The 25,017-nt window shown below is 26.7% G+C and overlaps 1 protein-coding gene across 2 annotated transcripts in view; it reads right to left on the bottom strand.

Annotated features, from left to right (window-relative positions):
- LOC107167911 (uncharacterized) overlaps positions 1–25,017 on the bottom strand; it is a 133,620-nt gene that overhangs the window by 74,329 nt on the left and 34,274 nt on the right. The window lies entirely within an intron of this gene.

The raw sequence follows: 25,017 nt of genomic DNA, 5'->3' as shown, positions 1-25,017 counted from the left end.
TAACAATAGAAGTTAAAAAATATTAAAAATTTGTAGGCACGATTTTTTTTTATAAGCATTTAAAGTTCAAATTTTGACTAAATACGTAAAAATTATCTTAGATAGAAATTCATAAAAGTTTTTTTTTTTTTAATTCTAAGATTTGAAAATTTAATACAAGGCTCCTAACATATTTTTACAATAGCAGTTGCAAAATAAAAGGAATACATATTCACTATTTTTATTTATAAGCATTTAAAGTTCAAATTTTGACAACATATTATGTAAAAATCACGAAAATTCGTAAATTATTTTATGCTAGAAATTCATAAACAATTTTCCTTTTATATCTAAGATTTGAAAATGTAATACAAGACTTCTGACATATTTTTATAATAGCAGTTGAAAAATAAAAGAAATACATAGTCACAATTTTTTTTTACAAGCATTTAAAGTTCAAATTTTGACTAAATACGTTAAAATTACGGCAATGTTCAAATTATCTTAGATAGAAATTCATAGAAGTTTTTTTTTTTAATTCTAAGATTTGAAAATTTAAAACAAGGCTCCTAACAAATTTTTACTACAATAGCAATTGCAAAATAAAAGGAATACTACATAGTCATAATTATTTTTTAAGCATTCAAAGTTTGAGTTTTGACAACACATTATGTAAAAATCACGAAAATTCAAAAATTATTTTAAGCTAGAAATTCATAAAAAATTTTCTTTTTAAATCTAAGATTTGAAAATTTAATACAAGATTCCTTACAAGTTTTTCAATCTTTATCACAAATAAAAAGTCCACCGGAAATTCAAATTTAAATTTTTATGAGCATTTGAAATTTAAATTTTTACAATATTGGATTTCCACTGGATTTCACATTTAGTGATTTTCTTATGTTGGTGTAACTCTAAAAGTCTAAAACAAATGACCACAGATACTTGAAATTTTCTCTGAATGTTTATATAGACATTTTCTATATTTGATAACATTTTCAAAATATTTAGATTTGTTTTGAGCTGTTTACTGACATTTTAATTTTTCAACTTTTTTAGTTTTTTTTTCTATAAATATGGATAAAAATTTATTTTTTCGGTAGAAAAACTTTAAAATTTAGTACAAGGCTTCTAACACATTTTAACAATAGCAGTTGAAAAATAAAATAAATTCATAGTCACAATTTTTTTTTTTTTACAAGGATTCAAAGTTTGAATTTTGACAACATACGTAAAAATCCCGAAAATCACGAAAATTCGCAAATTATTTCAAACTAGAAATTCATAAAAAATCTTCTTTTTAAATCTAAGATTTGAAAATTTTTAATTATCTATAATATATCCTAGACAGATAAACCGTCTTCGCTCAGAATCGTTTTTTGTATACAATGATATAATATCATTGGATTCAAATTTAATTCAATCCTTTACAGTAACCCACTTGTAACCTACTGTACAGCAGAGCGACATCCACGACTTACCCACCTTTTTTAATTTTTTTTTTTTTTAATGTATTTAAAATTTGGTTTTTTTCAGTATTAGAAATAAAAATTAAAAAATAGCATTGACGTATTACAAAAGTGGCTTTAACTTATGAAAAAACAAAATTAAAAATTAAGATAGAAGAACAAAAGTTATTTAATTTGTAAAGTCTTTCTGTTACACAATGTATACATTGAGTATATTATAATCTTGTAGTATAGTAATATATAATGTTCTTTGAAAGTCTAGGAAACTAACACATCCGTCGTGTACAAAAATCTAAATTATAATTTATAACATTCAAAAATAAAACAGCATTAAATCGGTAGGTAGATAATAGATAGGTACGTTTATAAATAATAAAACAAGATATAAAATATGTATTTAATTTAAAAAATAAAATTAAAGCAATATCTACTCAAATATAAATTTATTATGCACTGTGATTTAAGATTTTTGATTTATACGATAATGATTTAAGTTGTTTTCAATTTTAATTTTAATTTTTCATCCAATTATCATTTTTGTTTTACATTTTTCACAGTAGGTATACTCAGTGTCGTATTTAAGGGAGCAGGGGACTTGGGTCCCGGGTGATAAATTTTAGAGAGCATTTTGATATAATATGATACCTAGTTCATTTGGGTGATAAAAAAAATTTATGATACTCAGATAAAAATAAACTATCATGTTTTTTTTCTTACCTGGGCACAAAATTCCTGAATATGTTTCTGAGTATACTTCATGATTTTTTAGGACCTAATCTCAAACCTTACAAAAACATAATTTACATTTACAAATAATACATACGTAAGGGGGATAGAGGAGAAGATTCTAACTAATAAAATAAAATAGGTATGCAATACATTCAACAAACTTATATTTCGTTTCATTATAAAATTATTGTTTTTTTATTTTGAAAAAAATTGATGACTAATAAACGCTCGATTAGTTAAAACAGATAATGAAACAATAGAAATAATATTTATATAATTAAATAAACATAGAAAAGAACATGTGTGAGATGACTAGAGTTTTTTGAATTTTAAATTTTCAGTTTTGAAAATTTAACCTTTTTAATAATATTTTTATGAAATTGTGAAAATATTTTTTTCCACTTACAGACAATTAGAAATAAGTATTAATTATACTTATTTTGATAATGATTGAATTACCAATCAAAGTCAACAAATTACTATGTTAATTGTTATAAATTAGATTTAAATTTAATTAGAATGGTTTAATAATATGCGAATTTGCCAATTATAAATTAAGCCATATTGACTATTATTATTTTTTTTTTTTATTTATCACTTTATTGGTATACAATACAATAAATAAACTTTTATAAATGTGCTATTGTTGTAAGTTAATGACTATTAGCTTTTAGATATATCTCAAAATTTTTTAACATTTTGAAAAATATGACAGATTTCACAAAAGTTACATGACCTTTTTACCTTTTTTGACCCTCAATATATGTAATTCAACGTTCCTGCAAGCACTCACCATCATTTATAATTGATAAATATGTTTCATTTAACACATATAATTATGTTTATATTTTGATTTTAGCCCATATTCACACTCGTTTAATTCTTTTCAACCTTGAGAATTTATTGAAAAACATTAAAAATAAAATGTTCAAATAAGTTTGAAAATTTCAATTAGAAACAAATTATCCAAACTTACATCGTTAACACTACCCAATTCCCCAATTTTTTAATTAAAAAAATTTTTGCTAATACGACAAGCGTCGATATTATTCAAGTTTAAAATATTATATCTAAAACACATCTACCGGTCATGTATTGCAAAGTGAATACAACAAACTTTGAATAACCCTGATATTGAAAGACAAATTAATTTGGCATCATAATATTACTATTATTATGTGTGTGTGTGTAATATGTAATCTTTTTAAACTTAATATCAAAAGTCAACACTAGGTATCTCTACGTATTTATTATAATTTTGAAACAATCTTTATTCTTTAATTAATTAAAAATTTGCAAAATAAAATAATTAGATAAATATAAATAAATAAAAGATTTCGTTTTATTGAAATTTCTACTAATATCACTAATCATAAATAATATTTACGTATATTCCATTTTATTATTATTATTATTATTATTATATAATTTATATGAAAACAGTTATTTATTTATTTATTTTTAAATTACATTCTAAATCTATAGGATTTTATTACGAAAAAAAAATACTTAAACTGACTTTAAAATTATTTGACTGATCATTTAGTAACTGTAGGCCACCGCAAATAATTTAAATACAATAAAATTAAACATAACAATGGAATATCAGATCGACAGTGTATTTGTAATGTCTCCTCTATTTCCTTTCATTTATAATTTTTTTTTTAACCACTTTAAACCACACGTTGTTTATTCGTTTGTTTTTATGGTATTATCTTGATTACGCATAATTGTAACATTTCCGGAAGTATTAAAGTGGATAAAATTAATGTGTAAACAGTTCGGTAAGGTGTTTATAACTGAGTGTGTTGTTTTATCGACCAAGAAACCTCACAATGAGCCTAGCACGCAACGAACGCGTGCAAGTGTTGGCTAAAAATCATATAATAACTATTAATTTATAAAAAAAACATTTTAAAATTAAGCTTATTGGAGAAATAAACACAATGAAGTAGGTACTGTATCTACCAATGTTAGTATAGAACTAATAAACTTAAAATGGCAATACATTTGTAATATGAAAATACGCCTTATTGATAAATTGTCATAAACGAAATTGTGGTTTAGACATATATATTATATACTTGCAAAATGTATTTACTAAAAATTGTATGATTCTAATATAAACATTCAGTGAAAACGTTATGTATCTACGGTATTTTGTTTTAGAGTTACATACACTGAAATTTAAAATCGATTTTGTGTGAAATTCCCGTTTTTCTTAACTTATAGATTTTTATTTATATATGTTACCAGAAATGTTGACATTTAAGAAATGATAACAGTTTCTAAGAAATATTGAAAATTCCTAATAGCGGGAGGAAATGATATCATTACTTAGTACATTTTGACGATATCAGGCAAAGATGCCATTTATATTTTTTAGATATTTTACTTTAATCTGTCTAATTTAAATTTTACTCTTATAAAACATAATTATTAATTATCCTGATATTACCCTAATAAATAATCAATAATCAATAAAATATCAAGTATTGTCAAAAAAAAATTGTATCACTTTAATTGGTGTAATTGAAGATTTTACATTTTTACTGGTAGGACTACACTTTTAATAGCACACATAAATGTTACGATTAACATATTATGCGATACCCATGCGACAGCGATGACATTTTTCCAATCAACCGTTTTATCGATATCAGTCATTTACCTACCTACCTCATATTTTTAGGGGCGATTGTAAACTCCGCCAGAATATCGGTCGAGATAAAAAGGTAATAATAGGTCTGTGGTAAACTCCGCCAGTTTTTTTTTCTTACCTATAATGGGTATATGTAAACTCCGCCAGTTTTTTTTTTTTCAGTGGTGGAGTTAACATGAACCCAATTTTACCTGTTTTTTTTTTCTGGCGGAGTTTACAGTAAAAAAAGGTACTTGTGGCGGAGTTTACATGCGCCCATTTTTAGAACGCAGACAATATTGACAGTAGTTGCAGTACAATGCCATTTAATATAATGCAGTTTTTACCATATTGTCATCGTTGCGAGTTAGTTATCGTCCCAATAGTTATATTGTAAAGCTAGTCCACATGACCTGCAACATCATAATCGCCAATGCTGTAGTGTAAGAAAACGATGCGTGAATTGCCTAGTAAAATACGGAGATGGCAATTCCTAGGCAATGATATCATTTCCTTCCGCTATTAGGAATTGTCATCATTTCCTAGGAATTTTCGCCATTTCCTAAATTGTCAGTATTTCCAGTGGCACATATAATATATACATATTATGTTAATAAATATTTTCCATAAAATAAAAAGTAGATATTTTTAATAATTTGTATTAATGTACACATTCCTTCCTAACATTTTTAAACGCATATTGTATGTTTAACCGCAGATTGCTACTATTACAATAATTCAATAATGATTGATTAAGATGAATATTTTATATGGTATTCTGAACAAATATAATTGAAATAAAATTATTATAAACCCTAAATGGAAAAAATAACTTACAAATTAAGCTTGTTTTTACGTCATGTTGAATGTTAATTAGGGTAAATGCGATCTAAACTTTTCATCAATCCCAAATATTTAATTATATTAACACTTTTAATAGCTTTAAATTGGCAGATGTCAGACTGTTACTTAGTTGAATAAATAATTAATGGTTTACCGACATTTTTAGTTTCATTTGACAAGCGGAAATAAACATACTATTTTAATTGGTGTAAATTAAATTTTAAAATATTATTCTCAAACTGATTCTTAATTATATTCAGAATTGATTTATGTATGTTATAAATATTATTATTTCCTTTAATAGATACAACGCTTTATATTAGCATAATCAGCATAAGATTTAATTGTAGGTACCATTTATTTTCAAATTAAAAATGCAATTGGCCAAAAATTGAAATATAAAGTATATTAATTGATCTCTAATAAGCGATTATTATTTTTTTTAAATAGATTTTCTAGAAAATATTTTTTTTGCAATTATTTTTAAAACTATTTACTAAGAAATAAAACTTATTTAAAATTTAAATTAAAGTATTTTTGGTGCATTTATCAGAGCTCTGCTTGGAATCTAAAACTGACTATTCGATATTATTATTATTGTATTATCAAGCAGATAACCAGTTACTGGTATTGTACCAATTTTGGTCTAACTAAATTGGATTTTAGAATTGGAAAGTTGGGTCACAACTTTTTACATATTTTATGTGTTTTTTTTTTTTGTTTGTTTGTGTTTTCAGTAGATTTGGACTTGGAAGTTTGTGTGTGGTGGCCGCAAGTCTCATCATGAAAAAATACATTCAAAATCGACACCCATGGGACGTGAAAATGAGACGATAATGTATTGTTAAGACCTATAGCTGCTTTTTTTCCTTTTCTTCCAATAAAAAACAAAATAGTACTGTGAAATATATTATATTATACATATTGGTGGTGATTTTGCGAATTTTCAACGGATCTGCTTGGGAATTCATTTGATAGCCTTTTCTAGCCGATCACAAAAACTGAACTAAATAAATCTAAAAAAAAATGTTTCTCAATATCTTATATTATTTCTTGCGTCTGTCAAACATGAGATGTTTTCCAATTAGGTTCATATTATAATAACGTTGGTAACTATTACCATAACATTTTCAAGGTTTTTCTATTTATATATTTTTTTTTCTATTTCACCTTAATATTTATAAAGGTTATCGACCAGTCAATAAAAATGATTTATTTCAATCAAGCGAATATCAGATCGTTACCTTAGTTGAAAGCTTAAAGAAAGTTAAAAAAACAATAAATTCAAATCAAGTTAAAAGTTACTATTTTTCCCATTAATTGTCATTTTGATGTATCTGAGCTTCAATGACAAATTATTTTGGCAATCCATTGACACATATAAGAGTATACCATTTGCATATAAAATATAATAAACGGACAAGAAAAAAAAAAGATTGTAAATTTATAGTATTTCTAAAAATGAATCATACTATTTAAAATAAACACAGTAGGTCAATTTTCAAAGAAATTAAAATGTTTTCTTTAATTCATATGGAAGCCAAGAATCATTTTAGCAGTTTATACTTATGACTTAAATTATATAGCCATTAGTCAGGTATCGATAATCGTAACAAAAAAAACTGACATACGTTATTCCAGTACCCCCACATACGATTTTTAATTTTATTTTTTCACTAATATTTAGTATACAATTAGTATTACTTTGTATGACCATTTTTTAAATTTCTATGCATGTAGTTATCGCAAACAAAAAACCGGGGTGGTGCTGGGGAAACCCCCTCTCCTCCACGAGAACTGATGGTGACAGGATATTATTTTCGGTCCCATAATTTAGTACGTAATTTGTATGAATTTGAATGCCCATTTCCGAAATTAGTAAAACCTTCTGTCTTATAGAAAGCACCTTCAGGATTGTTATTATCTCTATAGTGTTGGGTCGTAGGTCTATTGGTGAATTGCTGTTCAAAAATAATTTTTCACTCAAGCAATGGACCTACGGCCTAACACCATAGATGTAATAACAAATTCTGGAGGTGCTTTATTAAATATGTACGTTTGGCCAGCCCCCCCCCCCAAAAAAAAAAAAATAGAAAATAAATAGGTATACAAATTATGCAAATAATACGCAAGGATTCGCTCACCTAGTTTGGTAATTCGTACGACCTTCCTTCCCCTCAAACAAGTTAAAAATTGTAGGGAGGTAGCAACACGCATCTCGATTGCCCCTTTGATGTACAAAGTAACATTTTTGGAATTTTTCTTTTGCAGGTATTTAACACGTAATTCGTACGAATTCACACGACTTTCCACTCAAAAAAAAAAAAAATATATATATAAATTGATCAAAAAATTATTTTGAATAAAAAATCTAAGTTTATATGAAAAATATAAATTGATAAAAAAATCTAAGTTGATATAAAAAATATTATTTAACAAAAAATTATTTTGAATAAAAAATCAGAATAAAAATTGTATTATGAATAAATTAAATGTTAGATTTTTATTCAACTCAGATTTTTTATTCAAAATAATTTTTTGATCATTTATTTATTTATTTATTTATTATTTTTTTTTTTGAGGTTTCATGACTATGTTGTTGGGTTATAGGTCCATTGGTTGAGTGAAAAATTATTTTTGAATAGGTTTTCGCTAATTATATAAAATCCAACAAACCTATTTACTTAGCTATAATTTTTAAACCAAGTATACAAACTCAAACACATCGCGTACTAAATGATGGGACCAAAAAAATATCCTAACATAATTTGTTCACTTTGAGAGGTACTGGGGGAATTTCCAAATCTTTGGAACGCTGTTTGTACTTAGACGGGAGATCGTACGAATTTTGGAAATGGACACACAATTTCATACAAATTACGAACTAAATTATAGGACTGAAAATAATATCCTGTCACCATCGGTTCTCGTGTGGGGGGAGGGGTTCTGGGGAAATGTTTCCCCAGAACCAACCCGGTTTTTGGCTTGTGGGGCGATTACTACTGTTATAATACTGTCCCTCTAACATTCGCTACAATATGAACTATGATTAAATAGACACACTCATCAAATGTAACATCGTTTATTAGACCCAACTTGGTCTCAACACCAAAATAATATACGCACAAGGCAAAAACATACGAGACTAATTATTAATTACATACATAATAGCATTACAAAAAATATTAAAAATTATAACACATGACAGCATTACAAAATAATAAAAATGATAACACTACATATGCATAGGAAATTGAAAAATGGACATACAAATTCACACTAATAAATTGCATACTAAATATTAGTATATAAAAAATAATTAAAATCGTATGTGGGGGTGCTGGAGTAACGTACATAAAAACCTGGCTGCCAAGCCTGTCGATAGAACTATTTTATCCAAAAACAACAGATATTTGATGCAAAATATTTTAAAATTCTTCATCTCATTTAATTCATATTTTATTTTATTTTTGTAATGGAATACAGGTCAAAGTGATATATATTTTTGAAATAATCAAGACTTAATTAATTTGTTATGTTGTCTTCATCAGATAACGAATTTCTAAAGCTCGACAATCGTTAATCACATGAATTTGAATACCATATTATATAGAATTATTGTATATGGTAATATCAATAATTTGAGGAAATGTATATTTTTATAAGTGAAAATAAAATAATAGACCAAATAAGTTTATAAGAACATTTTGTAATTTTTGCATAGGGATGGTAATATTATGTTTTTTATTGTTTTCCGGCCAATAACGCGATTCAAAGAACGGTCGTCGTGGCATATGACTCGAATTTAATCTATTAGATTATTTGCTCAGCCCTACCTGATTATTATTTACGAACAAAACTTTGGCAAACTTTGAGTTTTAGTGCGCCTCTACTTAAATTATTATAAGCGTTTGTGACGACGACAATCAGCCATAAATCACGTTTGTGATTCATTCATGAATCGATCGATGGAGACCGTCATTGAAAGTGTTAGCTATCTATTGCACATAATTTATTGATTTGTCAACGACGAAAATATTATAAAAAAGGCACAATGACAGAGTAATACACAAAATGTGTCAATGGAGGAAGGAAGAGAGGCTTGAAAATTATTATTTTATTTTTATTTCATCCAATCTAATAATTTCAGATGTTCGGGTGAGGTATTTGAAAGAGTTTGTACATTTTAAATTTTTCAACCTTTTTAGTAGAAAAAATGTTATGATCATAAAAATCATAATAGGGTTTTTCATAAAATTAAATATATTAAAACTTTTGGTATGATTAAATTAAAATTGGGATTTTTTTCTAGTTTGCACTTTTAAATATGATTAAAAAATATTAAAAAATAATTAAAACATTAATATTATAATTAAAATAAATATCTAGTAAACTTGGTTAGATCGTCTTTGTTTGGATTGTATTTTGTTAATTTTAGTTTTTTTCCTTCTAAAAACATATTCGTTTGCTCAAAAAATGTACAAACTCAATACATGATTATTCATAATTTTTATTTTAGATATAAAGATAAGAACCCATAGGAACAATTTTTTTATAAGTATTTCAAATTATGTTTTGACAAAACCACGATCAATTTGTAGTTAAAATGTATAAAATGTTCAATTCTTAAAGCTTAGGTCCCTTAGTACAAGGTCCCTCATTACCTTAGTATCTAATTCATATATTGAAATCAAAAATTCACTGATCATTTTAGGAAAATATAATTTTTTTGAAACAATGAATTTAACCTTCCTATACCTACGCATTAACATGCTATTTCATTACATGCCTATACGTCTTTTGATTGTTACGCGGGTTTAATATGAAATAAAAGTTTGGTACCTAACTGACTATAATGAAAAAAAAACTAAAATGTCGCCCCACATTATTAAGAATTGAATTTTTAAAAGTTTATTTATTGTATCAAATATTAATAAATAATAACCAATTAAAGAGATCTGATTAGTAATAAGAATAATTCGAAAACCTAGATTGACACGTTATCGTATTACAGTATCGATATTTTCTGTGTGAAAACAATCATTATCTACAACCAAATAAGTTCAAAAGAAAAAAAGAAATATTTTATGTAATCAATTCTGTGAAACATTTCAATAAGAAATGAAATTTCTAATTATTTTATTATATTTCAATTGAAAAATGTCAAATTCAGTATCCTAAACACAATTATTTTACTTTTAGAGTTATGGCTGATAGGTGTTCTTATGTTTTCACCGCTTTCCTTTGGTTCGATTTTACAATAATTATTATACACGTGCAGTAGGTATAACTAGAACTTACTATACAGCGATCTTCTTGAAACACTACGTATGCAACACAAGACTTGATTTCGAGGAAAATGCTCCACGTGCCACTAACTCTGGCACAAGAGCCAACGAGGATAGTGCGTGCGCATTATGAAATTATTATATCGCAATTCGCAGATGCTTTTTTGGTTCAGCAGACAATCAATAGTGATTGGCCACATGAAGCTGAATACCAAACTATAGGTTATTATGGAAATAACTACGGGTGGTGAGGATAATATAATATTTTTAAAATACATTATATTACGTAAAAAAGGATATAGATTGTCCTCCAACGTCCGTGCTACTTTAGACAGAAGTGCCAACATGCAGACGGACGGGAGAACTTCGGCAAAACTGCAAAGATTTCATATTTTCCAAACGAATGAACACAAACGGATTCCGTGTATCCAATAACCGCGAACGTTTTCTATGGGGGAAAAAAAAACCGATTTTGGGCATGTCTCAAATTTATTTATTTCCTTTGCGTTTTATTATTCTGCTATTTACACTCGGTTGCGTTTACTTTGACGTAAATACTATCTACGATTACACAACGCGTGTTGTACGATAGTAGCTATAGTTTCTGTACCCCGTGGGATGGATCCAGTCCAAAATGATGTGAGATGGTGGAGGGCGGAGAGGGTGATCTATGTTTTTTTTTATTAAATAAAAAATGTTCAGTTGATGAGTTGTACCTACCTAAGTCTGCGGTCATGGACACACCTGCAGTGATCGAGTTATACGTACTTGGCGGTTTTATGACTTATGAAAATAAATATGAAGTGCTGCTTATTTTTAGGGAATATTTGAAACACATTTTTCTTAGTTCATTGCAATATGAGACTTTCTTCGCACAAATTTAGAAATAATAACGATAAAAACAAATTTTTACTATTTATTATTTATACTATTAACAGATAATGAGCGGAGCAATAGATGTATTGATTTTTATATGTGTGTGCCTGTGCGCGCGCGCGCGTGTGTGTGTTTTAAAAGTTTTTAAAAGATAAAAAACAAAAAAAATAATACTGTAAATACATGCAATTTTCACTAAATTGGCACTTCCTATACTTGATAAAATTTCGAAATATTTCAAATTTTCTTAAAAATACTAAAAATTCATATTCACAATATTTTTTGTTGTTCTAATATTTTTAAAGTTTCATGGTGTAATATTTTAATGCATTGCCTTACTTATACAAATTATATTTACTATACGAGTACCTATATAAACAATATGATGAGCAGTGCCTATGTGACAAGAGTACACAGCAGAATATTATAAGTAGTTTAAGTTATTTTAATACCTATTTTGAGCTTTTTTAAAGTTTTTATTTTATTTATTAAAAGATAAAGACTTTTCATTGAAAAAAAAACTAACATTCTCAAAAAATATTTGTTTTTCATAATATAAAGTTGTTACAATACAAAATTTTAGGGAAAAATTATAATTTTACTGTCTTTTTATCGTTACTATTTGTTAAGTTTTTAACTCTTTTGAATTACAACATTATATTTTAAATTTCCAATTCCGAAACCGAATATAATCATTCGCAATATTTCGATACATTTATTTAAGAATCAAGTTTTGGATAAGTAGTTATAAGTATTAAAAAAATATATGAGCCGATTAATGGACCAACATTTTGAGAAATACCACTGAAACACACCACTCATCTATAAATTAAATACTTAGAACTCATAAACTAGTCGTTTAAAATGTGATTTTTAGGTAACGAAGCGCACCATAAAATATTTTTCTTTGGAACAATTCCAAATAAATGTAACCATTAAAGATGAAAAAAATGATTACGAAGAAAAAATAGTTAAAATTATATTTTTTTTTAGATACATGTTGTTATTAAACGACTTAAAATGTATGTACAAAATATTAAGTTATTGTTTTAATATTGTTTTTAAATACGTTAACGGATCACCTGGTATCGTGACATCGAGACCACAGAGTCGAATGGACACCGGAAAGTAATTCAAATTAAATATTCAGAAGTCAACGATGTGCCTCCGTTTAGCTAAGCTACAGTGTGACACGAACAATCCCGAACCTGAAATGAGTCCAAAGAATGGTGACCACTGACCACTTACGATCGAGAGAGCTTACTTTGAGAAACCTAATAGAAAACTTTGAAAACTTCGTACACGCTCTCAGTCCACGAACATTCATCAACTGTTTGATTCTCCTCAGATCTGACCAACACTTTGATATTGGTTAGAAGTTAACCTTCTATACAATGATAGTAAACTGTATAGTAAAGAAACTTAAGGGCTAAGGCAATGGTAAATCACTACTGCATAATATATATTATATACGTTTTGTTTCTAATAAACATCAGACTATCAAAAACACTCAAGATTTGATGCGCAATAATACCGTTTAATATAAGTCTAGGGCTCAGATTTAGGATAAAATTGCAATATGACTTGCACAATTTTAAAAATAAATAAATCCTAGCCCTTAGGTTTATCAATCATCAGTATTATATAGATATTTATCGCAAATAATAAAATCGAGTATTTTAGCACCATATGTTTTGAAAATATTGCCTACTACTTAACACCTTAACTTAAAACTTAACTTATTTTTTGAAATTGTTTATTTGAATATTACACTAAATACCGCGTTTTTAATTTTTTTTAAAACATAATTATTTTTTTATTTTTTGTAAACCTATAAATTATACATTGCAAAGTTGACAAATACCAATATTTTCATAGGCCTAGCCGCCTAGGCTTATATTATAGTACTTATTTGTCTGAATCTAAACTTATATACTATTTTTAAGATCATTGAATTTAATTTAATTTAATATAACTTAATTTAATTTAATTTAATTTAACTGTAGGTTAAGTTACTGTCATTAAACTGTAAATTGATAATTGATTGCTATATACACAAACAACATAGTTTATAATTTCTAATTCAAGCTCAGATTATAATTTACGGCATAAAATAATTATAAATTATAAATATTCAGAATATTACAAATAACGGATAAAATTGTTATGTATTTAAAAATTAATTAATAATTATATTATATGATATTATGATTCAGACTACAAGCCACAAAAATACGCACTAAAATCTTTTACAATAATAATAGATAGTAAAAAATTGTATATGATTGAAATCACATATAAATTGCCATCAAGAAACAGAAAAATCATCATAAATAAATGAAGATCTTGGCATATTTTTTTAATTCAAATAAGAAGAAAACTAACATCGGTATTATGCAAAATTAAATTTTAAATCAACAAATTCATATTCCTGGTTTTATAAGCATAATGACATCGAATTAAACAATAATAAATACATTAACCTATAGGCTAGGATTTTTTATTATACACATTACAGATAATGTAAATAATTGATAATGAATGAATTATCCTCCTGAAAAATCTATATTTGTATTGGCTCCCGAAACTGTAAATTATTATTTTTTAACCAGAGGTTCTCTATTATACGCGTTTAATTTCATAGTTTCAGCCTAACCAAGCCTGGCAAACTGCACTCAAATATAGTCTAACACTGGATATACATATACTATTACAGTATTATTTATATAAAATTTTTTTTAATTAAGTTTATTACATGATCTATATATTAGCCACTAAGTATAAACCTCGAAAAATAGTTGAATATAATATTTTTTATTTAACTTATTAATGAAAGATAAAAACGAAGCACAGAGTTTATATTATCTGTGTTTTAATATTTTTATTTATTTTTAATTTATATAATATACATATATTTTATAATGACATGCTCAGATAACTCAATTGCGCCGTGACATCTACCTGGATTAACGTTTTCCGTCAAATCAGGTTGATAAAAATAGCTCCGGTCATCGCGTTCTATATTTTCTCCGCTATTGACCGTCACGCTCGTTGCGTTGCCTGATCGACGAAAAAACACTTTTTGTCATGGACGAGTATCATTTTTAAGTAATTGAAAAATAGCGCAGTTTCAAATGTTCAATAACCTTTTATCGGTCACGCAAAACTCTGAACAAAATGCGTAAATCCCAAAATTTAGAATCATATGAGATCTGTATCATTCTTATATATCCGTTGTAAATCAACGTACTTATTTAATTATCATTTCCGTATATCAATGATTAATAATTATAGTGATTAACAATAAAAATCGAATTGTTAGTTCAAATATCCAACAATTTTTTTAATATATTTTATGAAATTATTATGTTTTTTTTTTTTAATTTTCATAGAAATACCTAGCTATGTTTTTAATCGTTTGAGTTAAAATCGATCAAGTAAGAGTACATTTTTAATCAATCTCTTAGATTCTTTTTACGACAATCTACAAGTCGGGCTTGGTTAACTCGAAATTGAAGTCCGTTCTACAAAAGTGCTCGAGTTATTTAAGGATAATACAATAGTAGACATTTCTAAGGACCAAAAAAATTTAAAAATATCGGCAGTTAAAAGTAAAAAAGTTCGACTGCATTCTGTTCCTATTTTTTTTTAACATTTAAAATGTTTTATACATTATCATTAAATGATTAAATTGATAATTGATATAGGTAGTACATAAAATGTTATTTATGAATTAATAAAAGTTACAGAGAGTAAAGTTATGGAATTTCAAGCTATTAAGTCAAACCATATTTTCAAAAAACGTCGTACAATGTGATAATATCAACAGATACTGTCTTGATTTTTAGAAAGTGGTAAATATCGAGTTATCTTCTATTATACATGATATAATAAATTATTTTTTTTACAAATCTGCACCAATAGTAAGATACTTACAGATTGTCGTCTTAAGAAATCCTTGCTCAATCGAAGTCAATTAAATCGTGTGATTCGTGATTCGCTAACTACTCGATGTAATATTCTAACGTATTCAGCAAGTTTAATTTACTTTAACCTAGTCGATATTCTATCAATTTGAACATATTTTATTTTTAAGTTTTTTTAAAAAATTACTATATTAAAATTCTTAATATAATATATATATATATATATATATAATCACATAAAAAAATTACATCTTATATTATTAAAATTGAAACTCCCAAACTTACTACCTAATAATAAACTGAGTTTAAAATTTAAATCATATTGATTTGCTAAATAGATACTGAAAGTGATACAAGATTATTAGGACATAGTGTGGCGTGAGTTGATTACTATTTCAAATCTGGAGTCAGGGGGATAATGTGTATACAGTATCATCTTCAATTACAGGTAGTTGTTGCTAATAATAATGCGTATAAATCACATTCGTAGACGGATGAAACTCTTTTGCGAGTCGAATGTGGGGAATTAATTTTGTAAAACCATTTATAGAAATGCTGAGTAACGAAGAACACTTTGATTCTGTCGACAGATTTCCAATCAGGAAGAACCATCACACAGGGTGAATAGATAAGACAAATTGATCCAAATAACGAGTATGAGTAGTTTGAAAAAAGTTAATCAAATGTGTAGGAAGATAAAATAAATTAATGGATAGAATTAAATTACTATAATCTGTTATAACTTTTGATTTATTTTCATAATATAGTATCTATAGTATTATAAAAGTTTTTTATACAGCATTACGGTAAATTGTTTTTTTTTTTTGTAGGTAATTCAAAAATTAATTTTAGACATAACAAATGTTAATTGCAAATGTCAACATATATTATATTATATATTAAGACTTATGGACCTTAATAAAAGTTTAACGTAAAACATAAAATGTATGTAATACCTATTTATTCTAGTACTTATAATAAGTACTACCTATACTCTTTATAATATTTTAATTATGCAATTAAAAATGTTTAAACATTTTGAAACTAAAGAAAACTTTTAATAATAATTAACATAATTTTCAAATTAGCCTACATATCACGTAACATTATTATTACCTATATGATTCATTTTTATATAATATAATTCAAAAACTACTCGTTTGAATTTAGATTTTAGACGCATCATTCACAATACAAAAAGTTGGTTCTAATTTTAAAATAAATATATTTCTACTTCATAAGACTACACAGTTGCTGTATATGAGTACATGGTAAAAGTAAATAAGTGCTTAAAAATATGATTATTATGCATAAACATAAAATACCAAAAATCAGAATTTGAGCAAATTGATGGAAAAAATGGTTGAGATTACAGATGATATTCAGTTTTTAGAGCTAAGAATTTAGGTTAATGCAGAGAATTAATCCAACCAAAATTATGATTTTACCATCCGTAACCAATGGAACCACAATAACAAAAAATATTAGATTCAGTCTTAACAAAATACACACGTGAGCTACTCAATAGCGAACTATTTGGGTTTCAAAACGAAGCTACAAGCATCGTCTCTAGAAGGGATGAAAGTATAGAGGTTGGGGGGTATCATTACCGCTAAACTTACTCCAGTTAGCCGTTCAGACTTCTGTGATATTATATTCGGCCAAATTGATGTTAAGAAATCGGATGAAAAGAATTGATTTTATCATCTAAATTATTTGCGCTTTTACGTCCTCATTGATGAAAGACATAATATATTAATATAGATCAACGAAAAATAGCATTAAATAAGAGCAACGTAATATGGCATTTTAGTTTTATGGTAAACCAATGAATATCTTCATCTGTACACAATTATAATATAAACTTTATTGTTTTTGTATACCGTATATGCGGTGTATGCTGAACACCGCTAAATTATTACACCAGTCACAAACTACCCGTTGTAGTACTACTGGTCACACCCAGTATTCTTTGAATTTATCATAATTGTAATTATTCATTATCAACTAGCAAATAGTAACAATGGTTTTTTCCTTTTATTTTTATTTTTATTTCTCTTTAAATTTTGTGTTTGTGAATTATGCACTGAAACTGATCGCAACGCAAGTTGCAAATATGCTAACCAGCTAGTATAACCAAGTACCTATAAGTACCCACTAAATCGACGTGAATAGAACTAAGCGTTTTCATTTATTAATCTAAATGAAGAAACTGTCTAGGAAACTATTTATATAACCTTGAAAACGGCCTTGTCTTTGTTAGTCTGTGTAGCGGATGAATAAATAATTAATGAAATATTTTTATTTTTTATCTATGTTAGGTGTATATGGATTATGGAAGTAGTATGAAATAGACAGTTCAGAAGGCTAGCCCCCTGGCCCCCTGACCCTTGCTCATCCGCTGACCAATTTTTATTCACTGAAAGTCAAATTTAATTTTCAAAAATATCACTGCAGAGACATATAGCTTCAAACCTATCATGAGATGTAAGTTATCTATGTTAACGAATCAGTGATTATGTTATAAATATAATGAACTCGAGTTAAGCATGTTTTGTAACCAAGTCTAGAAGTAGAAACGATTAAATTTATTTATATGCAATATATACATTATACTGACATATACAAGCATATATTAAAAAAGTAATTAAAAAGTTTTGAAAAACATACATGATGCGTGGTGAAAAATAATTTAAATTTGCAAAAACTTTAAAATTACATTTACGGTCTCCAATTTTAAACACGTTTTACATATTTATTACAACAATTATACACGACAAAAATATAAATTCTAGTAACTCTACATTTTATATCATTTTTAGTCACGCGTAGGTACTTTACGCATACCTAGCTTTTTTTTACTATTTTATCAGACTTCCCGTTCCATATTATCGTGGAATATATACAATTTATTGTGAACTCAATCTTGTAATGTAGGTAGATACTTGAGTAAAAGTATTCAAATACATTACTCATTACTCTTTTATATATTTTAAATATTGTCTAAAATAATTAATTGTGTCTGTATTAGAAAACTTACAAAAAGCATATTTTACAAGACAGGAACTTCTATATGACGAACTTCCATTTAATGAAATTTTCTGTTTAGTGAAATATTTTTGAAAACCATGATCTATAAATTGTTACTATACATGCATTTATCTCTGCACGAAAAATTTGTTATTTCAGTATAAGTTATTTGAAAATGCAAGAAAATATTTTAGTTTTTCATCAATAACCAGCTTACCAACGAAGAATATTTGGAAGAAATGAAGAAAAAATGATAAGTCTGCCGATGATCAAGACGAAGACGAAGATGAACGCATGCTAAAGAAAAACCAAAACTGATAGATAAAGATATATAATATGCTTTTTCTGTTGTGAGAAATTTTTTAAAATAACAAATGTGTAAATATCTTCAACGAGATTTTGATGAGATTTAACGAAGAACAATTTTTATACGAAACAATTATAATTTACTAAAACAATAATAAGCAAAGTAACTAAGAATGTTTTAAATTAAAATTGAGTTTTTAATTAAGATTAAAAACGAATTAATTAAATTAAAAAATATGTAATTTTATTTTAGGAATTATCTGCACTATAATACGAATATTTTGTGCTCCCCGTGAGATGTTACCGTTTTTTGAACATTCAGTGTGTTACACATTTTAATAGTTAAGAGTTAATATAACAGGGTTAAAAGTCACTCGAAAGACGATAGAGTGAGCAGAGTGATTTTTACATAATTCGTATACAGCAAAGAAAAGTATCATAATATTATAAACAAAAAATATATGGTAAAACAACCATTACACTTTATGAATAATTCAATGCAATTACGGAGAGTGTACAGCATCCGTACGCAGGATATAAATAAACGAATTAATCCGATTCGGGAAAAGTCGCGCACTTTTGAAGAAAAACGAGTATTTTTTTTATTTTGCGCTAATTGAGTTCAGACGTGTCCTGCGTTCATCAAAATGCATCACTGCGCAGGACCATAACCTAATTACCTAAAATCTTAAAAATTACAATATTATTGAATTCCGTCCAAATTCCCATGGTATTGTTTTTATTTTAAAACTCACTCGTCCTAATACTAAGTATCATCTAGAGAATAATATCATAATTGGCCAAAATTTTTAATTAATTAATTACAGAGAGTTTTTATTTTTGTAACTATATAGTATATACCTATAGGTATTTAATAGGTAATATAAGTTTTAAATATTTCATATTTTGTACGCTAGAACTGTATATTTTCATGAAAATGAAAATTATTTGTTTGAATACATTAGTAACATTTTCATAAAAGTTTTGATTTTTTTTTTTAATAGATTTTTCGCAATTTAAATTTATAGATATTCGTAATTTTTGAATTTTAATATCTATTGAGGGGACATATTATGTATAAACGTAATCCATCATTTCACCTGGATTTACTGATAAAATAAAAATACTAATTAATTTGATATATTTACGAATTATTAACACAATTATTACATACGACGTAGCTAGAAATGTAGTGAATATTCAACCTGCACCACACTCTACTAGTACCTATTCACTTAATTTCCAAATATATATATATATAAACTGCACAGATATGAAAAATTTCAGTCATTGAAAATGTATAATGATGCTGAAATTAAAAATTGCAAAAAACTGTTCAAGTTTATAGCTCTATAATAATTTTATGATTCTGAATTTAATATATTTCGCTTAAAATTGTTCAATTGAAATGTTTTAAAATTGAAAATGTCACTCATTTTGAAATATTTCAAAGGAATCACGGATTTTTTTTCTTTCTACCGTGTTTGATCATCGGTGGCAAAGAATAATTATTGATTTTTCACATGAAATTTGATAAAATTTTAAATCCCTAACCGTAACAATTTTAAATATATTATTATGGGATAATATTATGGTATCTAAAAAATATAAATACACACGATTTATTAAGCAAACGGTAAACAAACAATATTTGGTAAGTGCATACATTATAATAATTATGTATAAAATGCGTTAAACGTTTTATAATTCGATTTCAATGAAATGGTTTGTGAATCAACACATTTAATCGGTTAGCAGCGATTCGACGTCACCGTGTGTGTTTTTGGAACGATTTCAAGAATAGTTTATGGAAGAATCGTGTGCAGATTCGATATCAATATATATACACGATATACATTTACCTATATGGTAATATTTTAAACGTAAGATACTTTCGGTTACATTAAAGATAATTTAATATTTTTTTAAATATTTGTTTTACGTAAATTTAGTCTTTTGAAAATAACTTTTTAGAAAACATTTCAATCGTTAATTTTTTTATCGTAATCGGCTTTTAAATTTTTTGCTCATTTGAATAACAATATACATTTTCATACATTTTAATAAATAATTAAAAATTAATGTTTTCATTATAAAAGTAAATTATATATAATAATAACGATAAAAAATAGTTAAATGATTTAAAATTATGAAAAAAATATTTTTAAAAACTTGAATAGTATAACTCAACAAACAATCTCATTAAATTGTTGTCTTTAATAATGCAGTTGTAAAAATCTGATTTAAATAAAATAAAATATTTTATATTTCTTAATCAGTCTTGGACTAGGCTCTCCTAGTCTTGTAGAGATACTTATTTCCGGATTTCAAATGAAAAGTATATTTTTTACTGTACATTATTTAACATGTAATTTTTCTGAAAATGGTGAGGTATCAAAATCAATATTGGGACTAGAAATTTTTACGTTGTTGAATTTTTTTTAATTTGCTCTCATTTTCATTGTATGAAAATAATATGCATATCTAAATGTTGATAAAAAAGTTGGCAATAGGACGTTTCGAATATTGTAATCATACGTAATACATTATAATATGAAATCTCCTAATAATCAAAATTTGAATAAACGCATTAGCAATGGAAAACATAAAAATGAGAGCAAGCATGCTATGTAGAACACTCTGTACGTTTGATATGTCGCATTATATATTATAATACTCCCATTGTATATATTTAAATATTTTAATCAAAATTACACATACCAATGAGCTTGTGTATCTACGTCTGTTGGCGTATTATAATAATATAGTCATTACTTTTGTAAGCGTCGCACGTCAGATTTCCATAAGACACACGTATCGTCAGATTTTCATCAATGGGTATGGGTGGTTGTATAAGTGTAGGTTTTTTTTAACGAAGAAGTGACGTGACGTATTCCCGGAATGTTAGTATGTAAATTATGTAATATATTATAATCCATACGTTCGACACAATTCATCAATTTATCGAGAGACGCGCCATAGCTGATGTCGGGCGTGGCGTATCTATGTATATAATATATTATAATAGTACATTCTATTGTGGTATAATATATCTAAATTATGTTAAGCAACCTTGTTGGTACCTTGAGATCGTTTAAATTTTCGCTATTTTATTTAAATATGTCATAGTCGTTGTAATAGAGTTTACATTCTTCAACTAATATAGGTTTTCTTTGTTTTATTGTGCTTCTTACTTTAAAGTAGGAATCTAGTTGAGCATATTATTTTAAAACTTATATACATTTCTAGATATTTGGGTGGGAATGATAAAACGCAGTAAAATCTTATAATCATTATTTCTAAATAATATAATGATATTGTTAAATTAGATTTGACACGGACAGAATTGGGGTGTTTGTTAGAAAAAAAACCCGGGACGGAACTAGCTAGTATATCTTTAAATTATATATTTATATTTGGTACGGAAATCGGATGCAAGCAGGACAATGGTTGTGACTTGTTGCTAAAGGCAGTTTTTTTTTAGGAAGGGGTGGCTAAAAACGATAACATATAAAAGGTGAGTTAAAAATTTAGATGTCGTGCAGATATAGTTATGAATACCTAAACGAAAACTAGTTAGAAAATCTCACTCTGCGAGTATGATAAGTTCCCGAATTCTAAACGTATATTATTAAAAAAATACAATATTATACTGAAATCCCATATTATATTTTTAACCAACAATCGTAACATCGTACAACAAACATCTACATTGGACACGACAGCACACAAGGTTTTCTAAGCTCAAGAAACCTAAAAAAAACTTGAAACAATATCTGAAACAAAAAATTCTACATCATCAGCCGAATTTCTTACACACGAGAATACCTATGTTTTCTGTTGAAAAGTTAACCGACACGATTGATATTTACGAGGAAGTGTATTAGGCGTAAAAATATCAGCACCTGGGTGTCATTATTCTGTTGTCGTCACTGACGGTAACGGCCGTGCAGGTCGTAAATCCTGCCTAAGGATTTAGGTTCTCGTTTCTATGTCCTCGTCACGAATCAATTTATCGTCACGCCCACAGCGAGAGCAAAAACCGCGGACGTTTCAGAGAAGGGTAAATAACGGGAGTTTTCGCTCGTCTCTTTGCAGCTTTTCGGCTGTCAATAGTAAGCTGGGAAATGCGAAAGGATGAAGCGTAGTAATAGCCGAAAAACATCTCCCAATGTCTGAAGCAAGAGGCAGTTTATGGTTGTTTTTTTATTCGGATGGTGTCTGTCATATTATACCCGGACACCGTACATAGGGTAAAATAAATAAATTAAGAAGCACGAATAATAATAATAATAACAATAATAACAATAATAACAATAATCATAAGCATAAAATGTGGCATAATATCGGTAGTTAAAAAGAATCGCGCCCACATGTGTTGTTTCCGTCTTGTATTTTTTATTTTTTTTTATTTTTTTTTTTTTCATGTACTACATGCCAAATTTTCGTTCACTAGTTTCAATAATGTTGTAATCAGTTGATTTCGATATTAGAGTTAACTGACCCATTTTCAAACTTTTAGATAAGAACATTATCTATGTTTTTGAGAAACAAAAGAGAAATTATTTAACAATATTGTCTTAATTACCCATAGGTGCAAATAGGGAATTTCAATAGGGGGAGTGTGGCTTCAGTCCTAATAGACATATTCTAATATTTTTCTTTACAAAAATTACATTAATACAATAATAAATCCAGAGAGGGTTAGCCCTTCCCCAAGACCCACCCTATTTGCATCCATTTATTTACTGAATTTAACGTAAATTTACTGAAAAATATTTACCGTGAATCCCGCATCTCCTCGTATTTAACTATGTGCTTGAAGTAAAACATAAAATGTATTATCATTGTCGTATACAATCGAGTCATATCTCACGCAAAACAAAAATAGACAATAATTTTAATTTATTAATGTCAACAGATTTAGCAAGCCAATAATTGTTTAGTGAAGTAGACAACTAAAAAATCATACAATAACCGAATAACAAGAAACTTTGACACAAATTTAAGTCTTTTAGAATTTAGAGTACCTACATACATTATAGTACTGTAATTCTGTAATGTAGTAAGATTAGAGTTTTAAAATCTTACGAAATAAAATAAATTATAAGATAAATTATTTTTTTGAAATAATTTATAAAATTAATGTTCTTAAAATATTTCAATGAAGTTCGTTTTCTTAAAATAATTAATTTAAATTTGTTTTCTTGAAATATTTAATTTATGTGGAAGATAAAAATAAAAAAATACTATATTATTTATAATATAGTAGTCACAAACTTACAAAAAAAAAAAAATGTTTAAGGTTAGTTTATTCTATCGAATACTAGCTATGAATAATAGCTAAAAGGCCAAAGGTTGATATTTGAGTGATAAATTATTTCAAGTCAACTATTAAAAATATAGAAATACTGTGTTGACGTTATGAGCTTATACAAATTTGATCGCTGCTGCAGTTACCTAACCATAAATTCAATCACAACACTGCCCACGCCAACCGATATCATATTACGTATATTAATATTATAAATGGTTAATTTCCCTAAATAATTAGCAATCGATGATAAAGCCCGGTGGTTACGGAGACATTTCCCTGATAATATATTATGTCATTTGGGTTATAGACCGAAATTAAATAATAATGATATTACAAATCACGTTGACGGAATAACTTATAATTATTGACCGATTGTCGATGATATAGAAAGTCAAGTGGACGCAGAAATGAAAAAAAAAAAATGTATTTTATAATTATTTTAATTATTTATATACCTATAGTAATATTATAGCTCTAAATAGTCTAAATACAATCAAATGAATTTATTCTTAAAATTGATCATGTCTTTACTGTAATATATATTAAAAAACATTACAAAACAAACTGGAATAAATTATTGTTGACACAACCATGGATGATAACTTATAATTCA

The sequence above is a fragment of the Diuraphis noxia genome, unplaced genomic scaffold (genome assembly GCF_037042655.1).
Source record: "Diuraphis noxia isolate RWA-SAM2 unplaced genomic scaffold, SU_Dnox_SAM2 contig0001, whole genome shotgun sequence".
Classification (NCBI taxonomy): domain Eukaryota; kingdom Metazoa; phylum Arthropoda; class Insecta; order Hemiptera; family Aphididae; genus Diuraphis; species Diuraphis noxia.
This window is presented reverse-complemented; position numbering and strand designations above follow the sequence as displayed.